At 47.2% G+C, this 17,803-nt stretch overlaps 1 protein-coding gene across 2 annotated transcripts in view; it reads right to left on the reverse strand.

Moving 5' to 3' along the window:
* The window catches only part of LOC127582080 (discoidin domain-containing receptor 2-like), an 89,131-nt gene extending 72,579 nt beyond the window's left edge, over window positions 1-16,552 (reverse strand). For both annotated transcript variants that reach the window (XR_007958054.1, XM_052037072.1), the window contains exon 1: window positions 16,445-16,552. The gene's annotated coding sequence lies outside the window, so the exon portion shown is untranslated. The remainder of the gene's footprint in view (window positions 1-16,444) is intronic.
* Between the last annotated feature and the right edge of the window lie 1,251 nt (window positions 16,553-17,803).

The following is a 17,803-nucleotide window of genomic DNA, read 5'->3' on the forward strand; positions in this document are numbered from 1 at the left end:
GGCAAATACTGTTCTCAACAAGAGCCACAAGATTAGAAATGATCAAACAATGTTAAAAAGTTTCAAACACTTTTGTAATTTCTCCAATCACAGAACATTTGCGATGCAGAAGGAGGCCCCATCAGTGCCAGCTGAAGATGACCCCAACCGAATCTCACATTCCACCCATGGCCCTGTAACCCTGCAGGTCACCGCTCTTCAAGTACACAGTCTAGTACTTTGAAAATATGATGGCGGTCCTGTCTCTACAATCCTTGCAGGCAGAGAACTCCAGATTCACCCACCCTCTGGGTGAGAAAGTATTTCCTAATTTCCCTGCTAATCCTTCTTTAAGTCTCTTCCCCTGGCTGCAATCACTCTGCTGAGGGAAATTAGTCTTATCTAAGCTCCATATAATTTTATACTCCTTGTTTAAGTCTCCCCAAGTCCAATGAAGGACTGTTGACTGAAACGTTAACTTTGTTTCTCTCTCCACAGACGCTGTCTTACTTGCTGTGTTTTCAGCTTTTGTTCCCCCACGTCCTCTGTTTCGAAGAAACAACCCACCCACACCCCCCCCCCCCCTCCACCGCAACCCTAACCCTAACTATCTGATGGAAGGTCATCAACTGGAAATATAATTCTGTTTCTCTCCTTAAAGATGCTGTCTGATCCGCTGAGTATTCCCGGCATCTGCAGCATTACCTGCATAATCTCTGTCCAATGTAATCATTTTTCTTGTAATAGGTTGACAGTAACACAGTACTCAAGCTAGTGGTGCACGGTTCCAGTATAACCTCCCTGCTCTTATTTTCCATGCCTCAATTAATAAAGAAAAGCACTTCCCACGTGCATTTTTAAATACCTCATTGACCAGTCCTGCTACCTTAAAGCATCTGTGGATATATTCACTAAGGTACCTCCATTAATCTACACCACTCAGTATCTTTACATTTATTTTATATATTCCCTTGCCCTGTTTGTACCTCCACAATTGCATTACCTCACATTGCTCTGGATTGAATTCCATTTGACACTTTTCTGCCCAATAGAGCAATAGTAGTTTCCTGCAGTATAAAGCTTCCATCAAGGTGAACCACACTGACAAATTTTGTATCATCTGCAAACTTCACAATCATGCTCCCTACATTTAGTCACAGAGTAGTCAGAGAGTAATACAGCACGGAAACAGGCCCTTCGGCCCAACTTGTTCACGCTGACCAAGGTGCATACCTGAGCTAGTCCCATCTGCCCGCGTTTGGCCCACATCCCTCTAAACCTTTCCTATCCATGTACCTGTCCAAATGTCTCTTAAATGTTATAATTATACCTGCCACAACCATTTTCTCTGGCAGCTCGTTCCATATACCCTCCACCCTCTGTGTGAAGAAGTTGTCCCTTGGACCCCCTCAAATCTTTCCCCTCTCACCCCAAACCTATGCCCTGCAGTCTTTGATTCCCTTTCCCGGGAAAAGGATGGTGTATGTTCACCCTATCTATGCCCCTCATGATATTATACACCTCTGTAAGTTCATCTCTCAGTCTCCTCATAAGATAGATGAGATTGTTATTTATTAGTCACATGTACATCAAAACACACAGTGAGATGCATCTTTTTGCATTACTGAGAATGTGCTGGGGGCAGCCCGCAAGTGTCACCACACTTCCGGCGCCAACATAGCATGCCCAAAGCTCCTAACCTGTACGTCTTTAGAACGTGGGAGGAAACCCACGCAGACACGGGGAGAACGTACAAACTCCTTACAGACAGCGGCCAGAATTGAACCAGGGTCGCTGGCGCTGTAATAGTGTTACGCTAACCACTGCACTACCATTCCAAGGAGTAAAGTCCTAACCTGCCTAGCTTAGTTCTAAATATGTTACAAAAAGCAGGGGACTGAGTTCTGCGCAAACCTCCACGCACAAAACTATGACAGGCATATGTATGGTAGGTAGTAAGAAACTTTTCCCCAGAGTAGAGGCGTTTAAAACCAGGGGGAATAGGTTTAGAGTTTAAGGGTTAGGAGGTTTAGAGGGAGTCTGAGGAAGATTTTTGAGGCAGAGGGTGGCTGGAATCTGGAACGCGTGGTCTGAGAGGTGGTGGAGGCAGGTACTCTCACAACGTTCAACAAGTATGTAGGCAAGCACTTGAATTGCGAGACATACAAGGCTACAAGCCAAGTGCTGGAAAATGGGATGAGTAGAGATGGGCATGATTGTTGGCATGAACATGGTTGGCCTCAGGGCCTGTTTCTGTTCTGTCAAGCATTATCCTTTGCTTTCTACCACTGAGTTAATTATGGATCCAATTTGCCACTCTGCCTTTTACTATTTTGACCAATCTGCCATGTGGGACTTTGTCAAATGTCTATGTATATCTAAAATCCATGTATATCAAATGCATTACCCTCATCAACCCTGCTAGTTACTTCCTCCAGATATTCAATTGTTAGACATGATCTTCCCTTCACAAATCTATGCTGTCTTGGATTAAACTGTGCCTTTTCAAATTAAGGTTCATACTGGCTCTTGGTATGGATTCTAATAATTTGCCCACCACTGACTAACTGGCCTATAATTACTTAGCTTATCCCTTTCTCCCCTTTTAAACAATCATACAACGTTAGCAGGTCCTAATCCTCAGATACCACTCCCGTAGCCAGGGAGGACTGACAAATGCCGGCCAGAGCAACTGCAATCTCCTCCCTTTTTTTTTGACAGCCTAGGATAAGGGGCTGCCCATTTCAAGTGGAGAGGAGGAAGATTACTTTCTCTAGCTCAGAGAGCTGTGGAAGTAGAATCATTGAACTGGTAGATTTTTAAACTACATAGGTCGAGGGTACCGGGAGAGAGCAGGGATGTGGTGTGGAGGCCAAGGCTGGAGAAGCCAGGAACTTGATTTATGATGAAGCAGGCTCCAGGGGCCAAGAGTCCTACTCCTGCTCCTTATGTTCACTTGCAAGTGGAAATACCTTCTCTACATCAACTCAGTTAAGGCCCTTCATAATCTCAAGGATCTCTATTGCATCACCACTTAGCCTTCTCTTTGAGAGGGAAGAGCCCCAGTCCAATTAGCCTTAGAATTGTCACTTCAGACTTGGATGGAGATCTTCAATGATTCCACCCGCTGAAACATTCCCTTTCCCAAAGCCTCAAAGTCACTCTATCAGCTAACAGCAAACCTTGATCTTCAGTGTGGTGGATAAAGCCATGGAGATTTACCGGTCAGCTCTTTCAGAAGTCTAGACGTCCAAATCCATTCCTCACTTTTCAGCTTATTCATTGTTTTCTGCATTATCTCAGCACTCATGTCAACAACTCCCCCAACCTTGCAAGATTGCTTTCCACCACCAGGCACCAGAGTGAGTAGTGATGTAGACCATCTCACACTTCCTAGCTACTGAACTACTTAGCATTTTATACAAGTCCAATGGAAGCTTGCTCCTTCCTTGAAGGTCAGTACTAATTTTATGTACCTCTTTACAACAAAACACCAACAACAGGTAATGCAGTCCAGATGTGGGGTTATCGAGAGAAACTAGAGATGGTTTTAGCTGAAATAATGTTGCCAAAAAATATCAGTGAACTGGAGGACCAGGGAAAATTCAAAGTTCATGAGGAAGGACCATGGCAATGAAATGGGAAGGTGGTCAGGTGAGAAACAAAGAGACTGCGAGGGCTTCCATAGATATGTAAAAAGGAAAAATTAATGAGGGAGAATAAGGAGCTGGCAGAGAAATTAAACACATTCTTTATCTTAAATAAAAATAGAAAATGCTGGTAAAACTCAGGCAGCATCTGTGGAAAGAGAAACGACGTTTCAGGTCTGAACCGAGGAGGGAAATATTAGTCTAAGTAGCAAAGAAGGGGATAGTGGAACAAATGTGGTGATAGGATGAACTAATGCAGTTAAGGGGCAGTTAAGCTGCTTTGCTTGTGTAATGTATTGCTAACGTTGTAGTCTGTGTAACAGTGTACAGTCTAGCCTACTGGGACATGCAAATACACATAAATGTACAAATGAAAGAAAAAGGCAAAAAGAGATGGAAGGCAAAAATGGCCAATTCTGATACAAACAGAAAGAGAGAGCAAGCTTTCTGAAGTTAACTGCAATTCGCCCACCGCCGAAACAGGTCCGTGGCGGACGCCATCTCCCTGGCCCTACACTCATCTCTGGAGCATCTGGACAGTAAAGACACCTATGTTAGACTGTTGTTTATTAACTACAGCTCTGCCTTCAATACTATAATTCCAAGCAAACTCATCACCAAACTCCGAGACCTGGGACACAACATCTCCCTTTGCAACTGGATCCTTGACTTCCTGACCAACAGATGGCAATCAATGAGGATAGGCGGCAACACCTCCGCCACGATTATTCTCAATACTGATGCCCCCCACAAGGCTGTGTCCTCAGCCCTCTACTCTACTCCCTATACACGCACGACTGCATGGCCAGATCCTGCTCTAACTCCATCTACAAGTTTGCAGATGATACCACCATAGTGGGCTGTATGTCAAATAATAATGAGTCGGAGTACAGGAAGGAGATAGAGAGCTTAGTGACATGGTATCATGACAATAACATTTCACTCAATGTCAGCAAAACAAAAGAGCTGGTCATTGACGTCAGGAAAGGGGGTGGTGCATATTCTCCTGTTTACATCAATGGTTCTGAGGTCAAGAGGGTTGAGAGCTTCAAGTTCCTGGGAGTGAACATCACCAATAGCCTGTCCTGGTCTAACCACATAGACGCCATGGCCAAGAAAGCTCACCAGCACCTCTACTTTCTCAGGAGGCTGAAGAAATTTGGCATGTCTCTGTCAACCCTTACCAATTTTTATCAAAGCACCACAGAAAGCATCCTATCTGGATGCATCATGGCTTGATGTGGCAACTGCTCTGCCCGTGACTGCAAGAAACCGCAGAGTTGTGGACACAGCCCAGTACATCATGGAAAACAGCCTCCCATCCATGGACTCTGTCTACACTTCTCTCTGCCTCGGTAAAGCAGCCAGGATAATCAAAGCCCCCACCCACCCTGGACCTTCTCTCTTCTCCCCTCTCCCATCAGGCAGAAGATACAAAAGCCTGAAAGCATGTACCACCAGGCTCAAGACAGCTTCTATCCCGCTGTTATAAGACTATTGAATGGTTCCTTAGTATGATAAGATGGACTCTTGACCTCACAATCTACCTTGTTATGACCTTGCACCTTATTGTCTACCTGCACTGCACTTTCTCTGCAGCTGTGACACTTTATTCTACATCGTTATTGTTTTACCTTGTACTATCTCAATGTACTGTGTAATGAATTGATCTGTATGAACAGTATACAAGTTTTTCCACTGTATCTCGGTACATGTGAAATAATAAACCAATTCCAATTCCAAGTTAGAGGATCCAATATTGATTCTGACAGGCTATAACGTGCTCAGGCAGAAGATGAAGTGTTCCCCAACCTTGCATTGGGCCTTATTTAAACAGTGCTGGAGGCCACAGACAGGTCAGAGTGGGAGTGGGATGGGTATTAAGGTGACAGGCAACTGGTAGCTCAGGCTCACTCCTGTGCAAAATGATCTTCCATTTGGTTTCTCCAACATCAAGGAGACCACATTGTGAACACTGAGTGCAGTACACTAGGTTGTAAGAAGTGCAAGACAATTACTGCTTCACTACATTCAGACATTTTGCCTGTAGTGGTTAGTGCTGATTCCACCCTCTGGACAGTTCATGAGCAATGGTCAGTGGAGAATTTGAACTCACCTGCAGTGGTCAGTGCTAACTCAAGGCTCTGGACAGTTCATCTGCAACAGGTAGTGCTGAATCTTGACTCTGGACAGACTGCCCACTGTGGACAGTGCTGAATTTGGACTCTGGACAGATTACCTGCAGTATCTGTTTCCTTAAAAGTATATAAAACATGTTTGCTATAATGTTAAGTATTACAATTTATATCTCACTTGTTCACCTTTACTAGCATAAACAGTTTGCAGTAAACTACTCAGTGTGTGATGTAACTACGTAAGTTGGAAGTTTTTATGAAGTTGTGAAATTTTTATCTTTTGGCCTGAAATATTGTGATTTTTTTCAAAAGCAATTGTAATTTAAAAAAAAAATAAAACATTGAATGATTCTTTGTATGCCTTGTATGCCATTAAGGGGCCATACGGCTTCTACGACAAGGTTCCGCATTGTAGGCTTCTTCAGAAGGTCAGAGGCTAAGGGATCCAGGGAGGCTTGGCCGTGTGGATTCAGAATTGGCTTGCCTGTAGAAAGCAGAGGGTTGTGGTGGAGGGAGTGCATTCGGATTGGAGGTCTGTGACTAGTGGTGTCCCACAAGGATCGGTTCTGGGACCTCTTTTTGTGATATTTATTAATGACTTAGATGAGGGGGTGGAAGGGTGGGCTAGCAAGTTTGCAGGTGACACAAAGGTTGGTGGTGTTGTGGATAGGGTGGAGGGCCGTCGAAGCTTACAGAAGGATATTGATAGGATGCAGAGCTGGGCTGACAAGTGGCAGATGGAGTTCAATCCGAATAAGTGTGAAGTGGTACACTTTGGAAGGACAAACTCCAAGGCGGAATACAAGGTAAATGGCAGGATTCTGGGCACTGTAGAGGATCAGGGGGATCTGGGGGTTCATATCCACAGATCACTGAAAGTTGCCACACAGGTGGATAGGGTAGTTAAGAAAGCTTATGGGATGTTAGCTTTCATAAATCATGGGATCAAGTTTAAGAGCCACGAAGTAATGATGCAGCTTTACAAAATTCTGGTTAGACCACACTGAGAGTACCATGTCCAGTTCTGGTCGCCTCATTATAGGAAGGATGTGGAGGTGTTGGAGATGGTGCAGAGGAGATTTACCAGGATGCTGCCTGGATTAGAGAATATGGATTATGAGGAGAGGCTAAAGGAGCTAGGGCTTTACTCATTAGAGAGAAGGAGGATGAGGGGAGACATGATAGAGGTATATAAAATATTAAGAGGAATAGATAGAGTGGACAGCCAGCGCCTCTTCCCAGGCCACCAATGCTCAATATAAGAGGGCATGGCTTTAAGGTAATGGGTGGGAAGTTCAAGGGAGACGCCAGAAGGAGGTTTTTCACCCAGAGAGTGGTTGGTGCATGGAATGCGCTGCCTGGGGTGGTGGTGGAGGCTGATACATTGGTCAAGTTCAAGAGATTGTTAGATAAGCATATGGAGGAATTTAAAATAGAGGGATATGTGGGAGGAAGGAGTTAGATAGTCTTAGGAGCAGTTTGAAGGTCGGCACAACATGGTGGCCCGAAGGGCTTGTATTGTGCTGTATTGTTCTACGGTTCTATGCTCAATGCTGACTGTGGATGTTGGACAGTTCACCCCCATTGCTCAGTGCTGATTCCACAATCTCAACAGTTTGCCCACAGTGATTAGTGCTCTTTCCACACTGGATTCATTCCCAGCAGTGGTCGGTGCTGACTCTGGATTCTGGACATTTAACCCACAGTGGTCAATGTGCATTCCATAAACACCATACTTGGGATTATTTACCCACAGTTGTAAGTTTGTCTATTTGCACTGCACCTTCTCTGTAATTTAGATTTTAGATTTTTTTTAGATTTTTAGATTTTATTTACAGCGTGGTAACAGGCCCTTCCGGCCCAATGAGTCCGCACTACCCATTTTAAACCCAAATTAACCTACCCGTACGTCTTTGCAATGTGGGAGGAAACCGGAGCACCTGGAGGAAACCCACGCAGACACGGGAGAACGTACAACCTCCTTACAGACAGCGACGGGAATCGAACCCCGATCGCTGGCGCTGTAATAGCATTGCGCTAACCGCTACACTACCGTGCTTTTTTTTTGTACCACCTCGACGTACTTATGTATGGAATGGTCTGTATGGATGGCACGCAAACAAAAGCTTTTCACTGTATCTCGGTACAAATGATAATAATAAACCAATTATCAATTGCTACTTCCAGACTCTAGACAGTTTGCTAACAGTGGTCAGTGGTGCTTCTACACACTGGACAGATTCCCAGCAGTGGTCAGTCCTCTCCCATGTGCAAATGGAATATCAACTTTGTTCACCTTGAAACCTATTTAGAACTGAAGCAGTGTAACACCAAATAGAAACCGTGAATATTTTCATTATGTTTTCCTAAAGGGCTGAGAATGTGTTGTGGGGTCAGACTTAGTCGTTCTCATTCACTCCCTCTATCTCCACCAGCCACACGTCAGTAGCAACCCACCCTGAAAAGTCAAATAGCCCTTATCTCCATCCTCCCAAACCTCACTCACCTGCCTCACACCCACTCTCAATTCACCTCCTTCATCATTGACACATGCCCACCCAACCCCTTTGCCCTCACCCCAACCTCTCCTCACACTCTCCCCACAGTTCCTCTGATCACACACACTTCCCCAACTCCTCCCCTCATACACCAGAGCTGACCTACGCTGGCCTCAACTCCTCGTCTGTTCCAGTTATTGTATCGTAAGTATATCTAATGATCTGCCCTCCACGATCCTCAGGGTCAGAGAATTCCAGACATTCACCACCTGCTGAGAGAAGAAATTTCAAAGCACCTCAGTTTTAAATGACCGGCCCATTATTTTGCAGTTATGTCCCCTTGTTTGTGACTTTCTCACTAGTGAAAACATCTCAAGATGTACCCTGTCAAGCCCCCTTATAGGATCTTATATGTTTGAATAAGGTCAACTCATTCTTCTAGACTCCAAGGAATACAGACCCAAACCCCTTCATCCCAGGAATTAGCCTGGTGAATCACTTTTGGAATGCCTCCAATGCTACTGTATCTGTTCTTAGGTAAGGCTATAAAGACTGTGCACAGTATTCCACGTCTGGCCTCCCCAACACTTTGTACAACTATAACAAAGTGTCCCTATTTGCCGTTTCCCTTCTTAATTAATTATTGGACCTGCCTGTTAACTTTTTGTGATTCATGCACTAGAACACCCTCTGAATATCTCTCTCCATCGAGATAACTATCTGCCTTTTGCTTCCCCTTACTACAGTGCACATTTCCCCACTTTAAACTCCATTTTCACCCAATCCCTCAATCTATCTACATCCTGTTGCGGAATCACAACGTCCTCATCACAACATGCCCTTCCTCCTATTTTTCTATCACTGGCAAAATTGGAAACCTTATATTTTGATCCCTTAACCAGGTCATTAATGTAAATGGTAAACAATCAAGGGCCAAGATCTAGTCCCTGCACATTTCACTCATATCCCACATCCCTCCAGCCTGAAAAGGACCCATTTATTCCAACTCTCTGTTTTCTGTGTGACAGTCAGTTTTCAATCCATTTTGCCGCACTTCCTCCAAAGCCTTGGGTTCTTAATTTATGCATCAGCCTTTTATGTGGTGCCTTGTCAAATGTCTTTTGGAAATCTAAATACATTACTTTCAGAGGTTCCCCTCCACTAACTCTCCCTGTCACACCCTCAAAGAATTCGAGCTAATTTATCAAACATGATTTGCCTTTCACATTATGTCCAGCGTCCCTAGCCTGTTACCAAAGTAAACACTGGAACACACAATCCCATCACTGCACTATGAACTGGGCCCAAATGCCAGTCCCATAACCCCATTATTGTACCAGGTACATTGCTGCAGTGTGCCAAGGGCATGAGAGGCTTCCACCTCCTTGGCATTTTCTACACGTCACAATGTTTCCAGTGCTTTGCATTAACATCCCACTTGGTAAAGCCCCTCCTCCACCACCACCCAGCAAATCAAATCGACAAAAGTAGTTTGGAGGGCAAGTTTGGTGAATTTGGCATCCGGAAGAATAAATTATAGAATCAAGTAAGGAATAGTCTATTTTAAATGGTGCAACAAATGCATGCTCAATAGCAAAAACAGCAAGCAATAGATGAGGCTCAGCCATTCCACAACCAACAGATCAAATCCAAAGCCATTCTAGTCATGAGTGGTGGTGGCTAGCTTATTGGATGAGAGGGCTCAGCTTCAACGATGGCAGGGCCCAGACAAAGTTGAAGCATCACAACTACGTTCAGCCAGTAGTTCCGAGTGGATGACCCATCCCCGCTTCGTCCTGAGATCCCCACCACCACTGGATTCACTTCAGGAGATATTGAGAGATGGCTAAGAGTAGTGGTGACACCCTAGCTCTCGTTCTGAAGATCTGCACTCCAGAAATACTCACCCCCCTGGCCAAGCTGTTCCAGTATATTTATAACACTGGCATACACCCAACAATGTGGAAGATTGCCCAGGTATGTTCTGTCCATAAAAAGTAGGACAGATCCAGTCTGGCTAATTATTGCCCAATCAGTCTACTTCAATCATTGGCAGAGCGAGGTCAACAGTGCTGCATGCCACAATTTACTCTCTAATAATCTGCTCATCAATGTCTGGTTTGAGATTCTCCAGGACCACTTGGCATGAGAAGTCATCCTGGCTTTCGTCCAAACAACTGAATTCTAGAGGTGAGGCAAGAGTGACAGTCCTTGATATCAAGGCAGCATTTGGCTGAGTGTAGCCTCAAGCAGCACTGGTAAAACTGAAGTCAATGGTGTCACAGAGAGAACATTCCCATGACTGGAGTCATACCTCACACTGGACGGCATTCATTCCAGACCCAGGAGATCACTGCAGAAGGGCAGTCTCCTTGGTTCAACCATCACAAAACCAATTTCAATAACCAAAAAAAACATGGGTTTTCTGTAATGGGAATGGGTTAATTAGTAATAGTGCCTCCCCAAGATCTTCCTTCCATCATAGGCCAGAAGCAGGGATAATCACTGTTGTTTGCACAATCTTCCTCCTCAAGAAATGAAACTGTATGCAGCAAGACCTAGACAACATTCAACAATGGGCAGATAAGTGGGAAGTAACATTTGCAGCACAAAAGTACCACGCAATGACCTTATTCAACAAGAGAGAATCTAATCATTACCCTTGCAAAGTAATTGCATCACCATTGTCAAGTTTCCCACCATCAACAATCTGGGGGTCACTGCTGACTATAACCTTCAGTAGACCCGGTTTATAAATAACACATCAGAAGTGGGGTATCCTTCAATTACCTCCTGACATTCCAAAGCATTTCCACCATTGACAAGACATAAGTCAGCAGTGTGATGGAAAACTCTCCACTTTATTGAATTCTATAATGTCTTGATGGGGAAGATGTTTCTCTGGTGGGAGAATCTAGAACTAAGGGTCACTATTTAAAAATAAATGGTCACCAGTTCAAGACAGAATTTTTTTTCTCAGAGGGCTTTGGAAGTCTCTTCCCCAAAGGGTGGTGAAGAAGAGTCTTTGAACATTTCTATGGCAGAGGTAGACAGATACTTGATAAGCAAAGAGGTGAAAAGTTCTCACGAGAAGATGGGAACGTACAGTTGCGGTTGCAATCAGATATGTTATGATCTTATTAAGTGGTGGATCAGGCTCAAGAGGTAGGTTGAAGGGCAGGTTGAGAAAATAGTTTATAAGGCATATAGAATTCTAGGCACAATCAACAAAGGCACAGAGTACAAAAGCAGGGAAGTGTTGTTGAACCTTTAAATATACAGGTCTGACCTCAACTGAAACATTGTGTTCAATTCCGGTCACCACATCTCCTAACAAAGTGAAGGCATTGGAGAGGGTCCAGCAAAGGTTTGTGAGAACAGTTCCTGGGACTACAGTTACAAATAGCAGATTTGGTGACAGAGTAGTCAAGTATCCAAAGTACCGGCGGATCCAAAATCTGATTAAATTGCAGAACAAGCTTGAGGTGCTGTTTTGCCAGCTTCTGCATCTAGTTACACTCTTAGAGTGCCACACTTCCTATCAGTGCTTCTCGTTAGGGTTTTTCTTCAACTGACTGTCTCTTCCAACCACAGATATGTTCTTCCCCCACTCTCCATCACCTCCATCTTAGAACTCCTTTCATTATTCCAACGGAACTCTGCACCACTTATCAGTGTAACATCTTCCCTTTTACCTCCTCTTTCAGTCAACAAGGGCCCCAAACCCTATAGGCATATAAAACAGCGATTTCATTGTATTTCTCTTAATTTGGTATATTTTATTCAATCTTCACAGTTTGGCCTCCTTTACAAAGAGGAAGCTCTATGAATTCCTCCATTAAGTATGCAAAGACGATCCTGAGGTCTGGGAGCTTGTCACTTTAATTCTCCATCGCATTCCTACTATGACCACTCTGTTCACAGCTTCCTAACAGTTCCACTGAAGTTCAGTAGCCTGAGGTACAGCATCTGATCTGTCTTCTGGGTACATTGTAGGCTTCTGAACTCCAGAGTTGAACAATGTCACATGGACACCTCTTCCTTGTTGTATTAGTGGTTTTTTTGCCTTCCACCAACATCCCCGCTATTGCTTAAAGTTTCCTGCCTTCCATCATATTACAGACTTTCCCTTTTATTCATCCTTACCCTCCTCGCTTGAAACTTGTCTCCAACTTTTCATCTCTGAAGGTTATTGATCTGAAACATTAACTCAAGTTTTTCCCTCCACAGATGCTGCTGGAGTCAGTTCTACAACATAGAACATTACAGCACAGTACAGGCCCTTCGGCCCACGATGTTGTGCCGACATGTTATCCTGCTCGAAGATCTATCCAACCCTTCTCTCTCACATAGCCCTCCATTTCTCTATCATTCATGTGTCTATCTAAGAGTCTCTTAAATGTCCCTAATGTATCTGCCCCCACAACCTCTGCTGGCAGTGCGTTCCATGCACCCACCACTCTTTGTGTAAAAAACTTACCCCTGACATCCCCCTTATATCTTTCTCCAATCACTTTAAAATTATGTCCCCTCGTGTTAGCCATTGTTGCCTTGGGAAAAAGTCTCTGACTGTCCACTTGATTTATGCCTCTTATCATTTTGTACACCTCTATCTCTGTTCTGAATACTTTTAAGAAGTAAAAACATATTTGGCTGCTCAAACCTCCTCTGATATTGATATTCATCAATATCGTGGCTGACCTACACCTTGGTGCCATTTTCCTGCACCATCCCATAGGCTGAGAAGACAGTTAAGAAGGCATACTCAATTGTGGGGTTTTATTAATAGAGACATGGAGTACAAAAGCCAGGAAGTGACAGTGAACTGGTCTGGTCTCAAAGAGAGCACTATGTTCAAGTTTGGTTGTCATATTATAGGAAGGAGCTGAAAGCATGAGAGGGTGCAGAGATTTACAAAAATGGCTCCTGAGAGGAGGAACTACAAGGATGGTTAGAGAGGCTGAGACTGTTTTTTTGAACAGACTGTTGAGGGGAGATTTGATAGAAGCAGGTAAAATGAAAATAATTCTGGACAGAGTGGATAGTGGGGGGCTATTCTCTTGGGTGGAGGGATTGAGGATCGGGGGTCCCAGATATAAAATAAAGGGGAAAAGAATTAAGCGTGACACTAGGAAACACATTTTCATGTAGCATGTGGAAGCAGGTTCCATTGTGGTTGTCAAGAGGAAAGTGGATAAAATATACGGTGGAGAAAAGTTTGCAATACTAAGGAGAAAGAGCCATGGGCTGGAACTAGTGGGTTGCCCTGACAGAGAGCAGGTGTAGACACAATCGGACAAATGACCTACTGTGTGTAACTAAGATTTTATGCTTCTATATCCCTTGGCTCCCTTAAAATCCAGAAATCTATTGAACAATGAAATGAATGAACTCAACAATAGCACTCCACAGTCCCCCAGGGGAGAGAATTTCAAAGATCTATCAGCCTCTGAGTGAAGAAATTTCTCCTCACCTCAATCCTCAATGGCCTCCCCATATTCTGAAACTGTGACCGCTACTGCCGGATTCCTCAGCCCGGGAAATATTCTCCTTACATCCGGCCTATCAAGCTTTGCAAGGATGTTGTAAGTTCATCTCATTCTTCTACAGGCTCAGTCAACTCAATCTCTCCTGAGGCAAACTCTCCAACATCCCTGGAACCAGTGTAGTGAATGTTTGCTGCACTGTTGGAATTATACCTGGCACAAAGGAAGATGGTTGTGGTGGCTGGAAGTCAATCATTGCAGTTACAGGACATCTCTGAAGGAGGTCCTCGGGGTAATATCCTATGCCTATCCCTCTTCAGCTGCTTCACCAATGACCTTCCTTCAATTGTAGAGATAATTGCAGATGATTGCACAATGTTCACCATTTGCAACTCCTCAGATAATGAAGCAAACCACATCCAAATGCAGCAAGAGCTGGACAATATCCGGGCCTGGGCTGATAGGTGGCAAGTAACATTCACGCCAAACAAGTGTCGGGCAATGACGATATCCAACAAGAGAAAACCCAGCTATCACCCCCTCACATTCCATGGCATTACTATCACTGAATCCCCCATCATCCATATCAAGGGGGTTACCATTGACTAGAAACTGAACTGGAGTAGCCATATACACAGTGTAGCTACAAGAGCATGTCAGAGGCTGGGAATCCCGTGGTGCGTAACTCACCTCCGAACTCCCCAATGAGGCTCAAGTCAGGAACACTCTCCACTTGCTTGGATGAGTACAGTTTCAACAATACGCAAGAAGCTTGACACCATACAAGACATTGCAACCCACTTGATAGGCACCCCATCCACAACCATTCACTCACTGCACCACTGACGCACAGTAGCAGCAGTTTGTACCATTTATAGGATGCACTGTGGCAACTCATCAAGATCCCTTACACAGCACTTTCGAAACGCATAACTCTACCAACTAGAAGGACAAGGGTGGCAAAAGCAGGGGAATTCCACCACCGAGAAGTTGCCCTCCAAGCCATGCACCATCCTGCCTTGGAAATATATCGCTGTTTCTTCACCTTTGCCGAGTCAAAATCCTGGAACTCTCTCCCTAACAGCACTATGGGCATACCCACACCTCAAGGACTGCAGCAGTTCAAAAAGGCAGCTCATCACCACCTTCTCAAGGGCAACTAGGGATGGGCAACTAAATACTGGCTCAGCCTGTGGAGCCCACATCCCTTGAATGAATGAAAAAGATAACTCCCTTAAAGGCTAACATGTTCAATTTTTAACACATAAAGAAATACTCCAGGTGTGATAAGGCAGCTTTACTCCTGTACTCAAATCTTCTGGTAATAAAGGCTAACATACCATTTGCCTTTCTAATTGTTTACTGCACCTGTATCTTGCCAATCAGTGACTTGTGAACAAGGACACCCAGGTCCCTTTCAACATCAACACTACCTGATTTCTCACCATTTAAGAAACACTCTGCTTTCCGTTTTGTGCACCAAATTGGACACCTCAACATTTTTCTACATTATAGTGCATCGACTGTGCCCTTGCCCACTTTCTCAGTGTCTCTGTATTCCCTTGATGCCTCATCACATCTTCCCCCCTCCTTACAATCCTACCTAGTTTTGTATCATCAGCAAATATGACATTTGGTCCCCTCAGCCAGCTGTTGGTAGGGATTGTGAAAAGGTTGGTCTGAGCACAGTCCCCCCATGACTCACAGCCTGCCAACCTGAGATTTATTCCCACACTTCGCTTTCTGTCTGATATCCGATTCTCAGTCGACTTCAGTATCAAAAACAAGAGGGCATAGATTTAAGGTGAGAAGAAGGAGTTTTAAAGCAAATCTGAGGAGTAAGTTTTTTTTACACAGTGAGTGCTATATGTCTGGAACTCACTACCAGAGGAGGTGGTGGAGTCAGATACAGCCACTATGTTTAAGAAGGATTTAGAAAGACACAAATAAGCAAGGCATAGAAGGAGACACAAGAGACTGCAGATGCTGAAACCTGGAGCAACAAGCGAGATGTTGGAGGAGACACAAGAGGCTGCAGATGCTGGAATCTGGAGCAACACACAAAACGCTGGAGGAACTCAGCAGGTCGGGAAGCGGACAGTCGACATTTCGGGTTGAGACCCTTCCAATGAGGGGAAATAGGATGAGTAGATGAGCAAAATAAGGGTTGGCATGGACGTGGTGGGCTGAAGGGACCGTTTCTCTGACCCTACCAACCCCAGTTTTGTGCGCTCCAACCTCATGAACCAAGCTCCTGTGTGGGACCTTCATGGACAACTTCCAAAACATGCCCATACACCACAGGTCGCCCATGTCCATCCCACCAGTCACATCCTCAGGGATCAGTCAAACCCGGCTTTCCGTTCGTGGATCCCCGGTGCCTGGGCTCAGTCCCACAGCCCCCTCAGCGTTGTCACATCCTTCACACGGCTCCCAGCGCCGGGCCCCTTCCCCCTGCCCCTTCCCTCCCCCCCTGCCCCCCGGGAAAGGCGCCGAGCTCAGCCGGCAGCACCGAGCCCCGCGGCCGGCTGCAGGCCCGGCGCAAGGCCGCTGCTCCGGCGCTCGATCCCGCGCCCAGCCGGCCGGCCGAGACCCCCCTCCCCCCGGCCCGGGCACTGAGTGGTGGCGCGGCCCGAGGCCGGATCCCCGAGAGCCGCCGCTGCCCGGCCCGATCCCCAGCGCCCAGGCCGCTGTACCTGATCCGCCGCTCTCCTCTCCCGCTCCGAGCCGCAGCTCTGCCTCCCCTGCGGGCGGGCGGCGGTCCAGCGCCTGGACCCACCCCCTGGGCCCAGCTCCAGGCCGGCCTCCCCCTCACTCCCTCTCCTCCCCTTCTCTCCCTCCTCCTCCCCCTCTCTCCCTCCTCCTCCCCCTCTCTCCCTCCTCCCTCCTCCCCCTCTCTCCCTCCTCCTCCCCCTCAACCCCTCCTCTACCCCCTCAACCCCTCCTCTACCCTGGCAATCACCTACCCTCCCCTCACCCCTCCCTCACCCACCCCCTCCTCCCTCAACCCCCTCCCCCCCTCCTCCCTCCCTCCCTCCCTCCCTCAACCCCCTCCCCCCCTCCTCCCTCCCTCCCTCCCTCCCTCTCTCCCCCCTCCCCCTCCCTCCCCCCCTCCCCCTCCCCCTCCCCCCTCCCCTCCCCCTCCCCCTCCCCCCCTCCCCCTCCCCCTCCCCCTCCCCCCTCCCCCTCCCCCTCCCCCTCCCCCTCCCCTCCCCCCTCCCCCTCCCTCCCCCCTCTCCCTCCCTCCCCCTCCCTCTCCCTCCCTCCCCCTCCCTCTCCCTCCCTCCCCCTCCCTCTCCCCCTCCCTCCCTCTCCCCCTCCCTCCCTCTCCCCCTCCCTCCCTCTCCCCCTCCCTCCCCCTCCCTCTCCCCCTCCCTCCCCCTCCCGCTCCCCCTCCCTCCCCCTCCCTCTCCCCCTCCCTCCCCCTCCCTCTCCCCCTCCCTCCCCCTCCCTCCCCCTCCCTCTCCCTTTCTCCCTCCCCCTCCCTCTCCCCCTCCCTCCCCCTCCCTCTCCCCCTCCCTCCCCCTCCCCCTCCCTCCCCCTCCCCCTCCCTCTCCCTCCCCCTCCCTCCCCCTCCCTCTCCCTCCCTCTCCCCCTCCCTCCCCCTCCCTCTCCCCCTCCCTCCCCCTCCCTCTCCCCCTCCCTCCCCCTCCCTCTCCCCCTCCCTCCCCCTCCCTCCCCCTCCCTCCCCCTCCCTCCCCCTCCCTCCCCCTCCCTCTCCCCCTCCCTCTCCCTCTCCCTCCCTCTCCCTCCCCCTCCCTCTCCCTACCCACCCCATCTCCTCTCCCCTCACTATCACTAACCCTTATCCACCTCAACCCTCCCCTTCCCTTTCACTCCCTCACCGTTCCTCTCCCCTCCTCTCATCCCCTCCCCATACCACCCCACCCCATACCCTCATCCCCCATCCTGCTCACCCCACGTCCTCCTCACTCTTCATCCTTCATTCCCCTCACCTCACCATCCTTCACCTCACCCCTATGACCACTCATCCCCTTCACCCCCTCATCCCCTTCACCCCCTCATCCCTGTCACCCCATCTCTCTCACCCCGAC

The sequence above is a fragment of the Pristis pectinata genome, chromosome 23 (assembly GCF_009764475.1).
Source record: "Pristis pectinata isolate sPriPec2 chromosome 23, sPriPec2.1.pri, whole genome shotgun sequence".
Lineage (NCBI taxonomy): Eukaryota > Metazoa > Chordata > Chondrichthyes > Rhinopristiformes > Pristidae > Pristis > Pristis pectinata.